General features: G+C 45.7%; 1 protein-coding gene across 1 annotated transcript in view; it reads left to right on the top strand.

Moving 5' to 3' along the window:
* The window catches only part of PHLDB1 (pleckstrin homology like domain family B member 1), a 137,595-nt gene that overhangs the window by 27,377 nt on the left and 103,480 nt on the right, over nucleotides 1–6,738 (top strand). The gene's annotated exons all lie outside the window — the stretch shown is intronic.

Below are 6,738 nucleotides of genomic sequence, written 5' to 3'. Positions count from 1 at the left end.
GAAGGACTGGCCAAATAATTCCATGGATGTTTGCCATGGATCATTACCATCCATGTTAAAGACCTCCTGGAACTTCAGCGCCAATACCTCCACTGCCTACACTGAATTTATCAATGGAAATTTTGTGACAAAGAAAACATCTCTTAAGCTCTCAACAATAGCATTTGACCAGGCACAGAAATTGACGTGGCTTTATGCCGATGGATGATTGCAGGTCCCGAGATAGCAAGGATTCTGGATGAGTATGCTGCCAACCATCCATCCAAGAGAAAGAACACTGATCGTCATCAAACAAATTCCTAGCATCCAGAAATCATTTGTTGAAAATGGGAAACATGTGGTCAGTGCTGTAGAGAAAATGGGTAATCCATTTTCTGAAGACAGTCATAACCTCTTTGCATTGGATAGCAAAGTCATCATGTCAGAGGAGGTGGTACAAGCTGTTCAAACAGTACAGGACATTGGAAAGAAACAGTCATACATTTGTTGAAGAATGTCTTGCAGGTGCAGCCACAGCAGTTTCTATGACGCAATTTACAAAAACAACATTCCTCGATTCAAATCAGTTACAAACTGGAAGGGCACTCGGAAGAGTGCATACCTCTGCCAGGCTGATTAGTTTACATTTTGTATCCCACTGATAGGCCAGACCTGCATCCGGACCTGAACTAGAATCGAATCAGCTTGTTCATGTTACCGAGCCAACTCATCCACCAAGTTTCGTCCGAATCCATCTGCAACTTTTTGAGACATCCTGCTGTATATCATTTTGGCCCCATCTCTCAATGGTGAAAAATCACTTTAAAAATTCTCGGATCCACATCCGGATTTGGATTTTCACCAAATTCGAATCATTTCATCCGTGTCACGTACCCAAGCTCAGAGATGGATGCTCCGAGATTGACTTCCGGTTCTGGGTTTGGCGCGATGGCAGGGTCTTTCAGGGGTCTCTGCTGACAATCTCAAAGTTAAGTTTCTGGTTGTTATATGTCCCGTTTTAACTGTTTATTTCCTCACCTACATGTTACTGTGTGTTCCGAGTTCGGTTTTCTTTCAAAACTCGTGCTATTTTGTGAGTTTTCGTCGACATTGTCTTACCGGGTTCCTTGAGGCCTAGCCATCCTTTGCCTCTCGGTGTACGATCATTTTTATTTGTATTCTCTCCCTATTACCTTCAATTCCTATTTTCCCCACTTTCCCAAAGCCACCAATCCCTCCCAACTAAACACTCTGTTTCTTGTCTTAAATGCAAAAAAAGAAAAGAAAAATAAACTACCTTTCTCCTTGCATACCAACGAGTCCCGATCTTTCTTTTTCCTCTTCTTCTTCTTCTTCTTCTTCTTCTTCTTCTTCTTCTTCCTCTTCCTCTTCTTCTTCTTCTTCTTCTTCTTCTTCCTTCTGCCGGCACACCATCTTTATTCGACTTGAGCTAACCCACTCTCACCATTACCTTCACGATTTCTTCCGACAACCTTCCATTCCTGAATCTTACCTATTGTTCAAAAACACAGTAAAAATTAATAATTTTCCTTGTATCCTTTCGATCTATACACCTCCTGGAACCAGGTGTCTCTCTCCACCCTCTTCCTGATACGTTTCATCGACCCAGCAGCTTCACACTGCGTTTACAGTTCAAAATTCAACATGCACCTCCACAATTTTACTTCAATCTTTCCTTTTTCCGAATGTTACGCATTCCTTATTTGAAATAAATAAATTCACTTTTGACTATACACCTCCCAAAGCCACGTGCTTCTCCCGTAACCACGTGATCTGTTTCCACCCCCTGTGTTTACCGATCCAAATTCACCATTCACTTCACAATTTTTTCTACAACCTTTCCATTACCGAATCTGATGAAAACTCTCTCAAACAAAAACAATAACAATAATAATAATAATAACAATAATAATAAAAATAATTAAAAAACATCTCTAATAATGCTTCATCTCCCTCTTTCTCAGGTGTGGTTCTCATTACTGTATCATATTCACTACTCTTCTACTATTTAAACAGACTGCTCTCAACTCGACCTTTCATTCATACTTTGCCTAAAAAATCCAACTGTTACATAGTTTCTTCTCTCCATTCTCTTAATTCGCCTTCATTGCATCCATCAAGAACTGTCTTTAATCGCATCTCTGACCGAAAAATTAAAAAACCCCAGTTTGCAATGAATGTTCACTTTGCGTTAACCATTCTTTTTTTTCCAACTTGTGCCAACTCACTCCTCTCACCCCTCACTCTCAAAGCAACCATCACATTCTTCTCCCTCCAAGCCTCCCTCTCACCTTTGTCAAAAACTACCCCTCACCTTTCTCCCTCAACTCACTCCACTCACCCTTCTCCCACCATTCAACCCCCTCACTCACCTTCTGAAAGTTGCCCCCCCCCTCTCATCCAGAAAGCTGCCTCCTTCCCCTGCCCTCTCACCTCCATCTTATCACTCCACCTCCTCAAATCCTCAACTGCCTCCTGCCCCTCTCTCCCAACACCACAGCCTAACCTCCTCCTCATCCAGCCCCCTCCCCAACCGATTCTGCAACCCCCCACACTCTTTCAACAACACTCCTTACACCCACCCCCCACTCCTCCCTTGTCCTACCCTTCCCCTCCCCTCCCATCCCCTGCACCCAAAGCCTCCTCCCCTCCCTCTTCATTAACAGTGTGGATCTCAAATATCCGGGGCCTTCGCTCAAACCTCACAGATCTTTCCATACAGGTTGTGACTGACAAACCAGACATAATCTGCCTAATGGAAACTTTCCTCCCCCAAGACGTGTCTGACTCCCAAGTATCTCTCCCTGGTTACTCCCTCCTCCGGTATGACAGACCTGGGCCTCGTCCTGGTGGAGGAGTTGCTCTCTTCATCAAAGACTCTATTCCTCACTCTCCATGCACTGTCATCACTCCCCCACACCCCCAGGAATTTTCCTTTCAAATTTCCCTGAAAATATCTGCTGTTCTTCCTCCGTTCCAATCAGTTCTTCTGACCACATCCTTGTCAAAGTAGACATCTCTCTGGCTATTATCAGAAAACCACCTCACCGCCGTCGAGTCTGGCATTTTATTCAAGCTGACTGGCAGGGTCTCCAAGCAGCCATCAAACTTCTAGACTGGTCTCCTATCACTACTTTCTCCAACATAAACTCATCCTGGGAATTCTTTCAAAGAAACTTACTCTCCCTCATCCACAGATTTATCCCCTCTCGTCTTCAGTTGTCTGACCCTTCCTCCTGCCCTTGGTTCACTGAAGCTTGTGGTGAGGCAGTTGTCCTGAAACAACTTGCCTTTGTCTCATAGAAAGCAAATCCAACAGAGGGTAATCTCAGTTCCTTCCATAAAGCACACAACAAGTGTGTCTACCCTCAGGAGAGCCAGAAAACAACATCTTTCTCATCTCAAGTCTGAACTCTCAAACCTCTCTCCCTCCTCCAAATGCTGGTGGAATCTAATCAAATCTGTTTATGGTGTATGTTCCCCCTCCATCCCCTCCCTTACCTCAAATGGCCGCACTGTTGATACCGCACGTGAAAAGGCTGCATGCCTAAACTCGGTGTTTGCATCGAAATCTTGTTTCCGAAACCCATCACTTTCTGTACCCACCTGACCCAGTCACACCCGACTGTCCCTGGACTCTGTGTCCTTTTCTTCTGACAAGGTGGAGAGCTTGCTTTCATACCTCGACTCAGATTCTGCAACCGGTTCAGACGGCAATAGCCCACGTGTCCTAAAAACCTGCTCCTCTGCGCTTGCTCACCCTCTCTCTGTTCTATTCACCCTCTCATTTGCTGAAGGTCATCTGCCATCTGCTTGGAAATAAGCAAACATAACTGCTCTGCACAAAAAGATGCAAAAACAGATCCCTGCGACTGCAGACTAATCAGCCTTCTCCCAATCATCAGCAAGGTTATGGAATCCATCATCGCTTCAGACATCAAATCCTTCCTCTGCTCCAATGGCTTGATTTATGATCACAATATGGTTTCAGACCAGATCGCTCTACCCTGGATATGCTGCTTCTGCTCTCCCATCAATGGATGGAGGTCCTCAATGCCGGATATGAAATCAGAGCCATATCACGAGACAGAACACGTGCTTTTGACATGGTCTGGTACCCTGCCCTGCTCACCAAACTCTCTTCCTATGGTATCCAAGGCCATTTCCACTCATGGCTTGCAGACTTCCTCTCCTTTCACAGTCAACATGTGGCCTCAAATGGAGTTATTTCATCCCCTCTTCCTGTCCAGGCTGGAGTTCCTCAAGGGAGCGTTCTGGGCCCTGTTTTTTTTCTGGTTTTCATCAATGATCTCTCCTACTCTCTTGAAAATCCTCTTTATCTCTTTGCTGATGACTCCACCCTCTGCCGTACCATCTGTTATCCCTCACACCAACAAGCAGCAGCTTCTTCGCTCACTGCTGATCTGGATAAAATCACAAACTGGTCCAACACGTGTAACATGTCTTTCATTCCAGACAAATCTCACACTCTCACTATGTCTCTCCAAAAGGACCGTTTGGCAACCCCCTCCCCCCCCATCCACTTTCTCAACAATCCTCTGGAAGAAGTCCTTTCTTTCAAATTTCTGGGTCTCACTATCTGCTATGATCTTTCCTGGGAAAGCCACATTTCCAACCTGGCCTGCAATGCCAGTCGCCGACTGGGAATCCTCCATCGTGCAAAGTCCTTCCTTGGCCCATCTGAGCTCCTGACCATTTACAAAGCTTTCATCCGCAGCCTGATGGAGTACTGCTCTCTACTCTGGCCTGTGCTCCTACCTCCCACTTTTCTCGGCTTCATGCTGTGGAAACGAAGGCATTTAGGATCATTGGCATCTCCCGTGATGAGGCTGACTTTTTGGCCCTCTCACTCTCTCACTGCAGGCAGGTCGGTGGTTTTTCAGTCTTCTACCATCTCCTCTCTGGTCTCGCCCCCCCCCCACCCTCCTGCTGTGTCTGCGATTTGTCCCCACCATATTTCCGTAGGACGCTCAAGGTCCGCCAACAACCCCCTTCTTGTAAAACTACCAAAATCACAAATCCCTGCTCACCTTCACTCTTTCATTCCTATTTTTTCCCGCCTTTGGAATAAACTTCCTCACTCTGTTCAATCCCATTTTTCCCTCCAGGCCTTCAAAACAGCTGTTCACCACCACCTCTTATCGTCCCCCATCCAAATCCTCGATCTTTTCTACCCCGTTAATCCACCCCAAACACACCTCCTTCAAATTCCCTGCTTTCCTTCCTGAAAGTCCCTATAATGTCTATCTTGTATACTCCATGTTCCCTGCCCCATCCCTCTCCCTTCCACAGATCTCCTAATGTCTCTGTTCCCCACTGTTTTGTCGTTCCCACCCCCCCTCCCCCTGTCTCATCCCCCAGCTTGCTGTACGTTGTATGTTAGCTGACATACGAGCCTCGACAAGATATACAAAAAAAAAAGAAAAAAGAAGCTCTCTACCAAATTTTGTCAGAATCCATCCACAACCTTTTGAGATATTTTGTTCACAAACAAACAGACAGACAGACAGGGGTGAAAACATAACGTCCATCCACCTTCTGTGACAGAAGTAAAAAAGCATCATCAAGATCACAGACAAAGGCTGTCAGTTTGAAAAGTGACATCAACTTATTTTCCAGCATGTACATTCGTTGCCAATCCAGAGATGGCGAGATGGACTCATTCTTCACACACAGAAAATATGCATGGCTGCCATCTCTGCATGAAAATAATGTAATGCGTGATGCCAACAAGGATGACTTATTACCTTTGTCCTGAACGTTCAGCACCTGGACCAACTGAAGTTCCTCAAATAGCTGTAAGCATCATTGATGAAGCTACAATGAAGCACACACTTGATCCAAATTTTTTTTTAAATCAATTTTGTTGATGAAGGCATGACAATGCACAAGATGTATTTATTCCTCACCTTCTTAGGAAGTTGCAAACTGTCACACAGTTACATGTGACATGAGACATATAAATCTGACAGCCTTAAGTCATGTACTTGTTTCTTGGGTCAGGAGTGAAATCTGTCACTGTTCCTGAAGGCAAGATTCTTCTTACGACACCAGAAGAGTCTGTTCTGTCAATTCCTCCATAGGATGTGTCCCAGCTCGAGCCCTGTACCCATGAAGAAACTGACTCGTGAATGATGCTTCATGCTTTCAGGTTGCTTATCAACAAGTCCAAAACAAAATCATGATTCATGCCACCGATACAGATGTTCTTGCATAAGCAAGAGCAACAGTGAGCATACTTCATGGTTGTGAACTCTGGCTTTCCTTTGGACAAAGTACCCATTTCAGATATATTGCAGCTCACACCATGTCCGCTTCTTTGGGAAATATCTGCTCCTTGGGACTTCTGTTTTCCGAATGCTGTAACTGGATGTGATACCGTCTCCACTTTCTATGGGATGAGAAACGACCAGTCATACCATCAGCAGGGCCCGGAGACAAACTCCTGTCCAGCCAAGTCTGGCGACAAACTCCCGTCCAAACATAAATACTGCCTGGACGCGTCCGGAGCCAAGCTGGATGCGTCACTCCGAGCGAGTGCTTCGTGCTCTGTCACTCTGAGCGAGTGCTCCGTCACCCTGATCGAGTAGTTCGTGCTCCTCACCCCGAGCAAGTGGTTCGTGCTCCGTCACCCCGAGTGAGTGCTTCGTGCTCCGTCACTCTGAGCGAGTGCTTCGTGCTCTGTCACCCTGAGCGAGTGCTTCGTGCTCTGTCACC

Source organism: Eptatretus burgeri, chromosome 3 (assembly GCF_056783735.1).
Source record: "Eptatretus burgeri isolate ZD-2024b chromosome 3, Ebu_testis_v1, whole genome shotgun sequence".
Taxonomy (NCBI): domain Eukaryota; kingdom Metazoa; phylum Chordata; class Myxini; order Myxiniformes; family Myxinidae; genus Eptatretus; species Eptatretus burgeri.
This window is presented reverse-complemented; position numbering and strand designations above follow the sequence as displayed.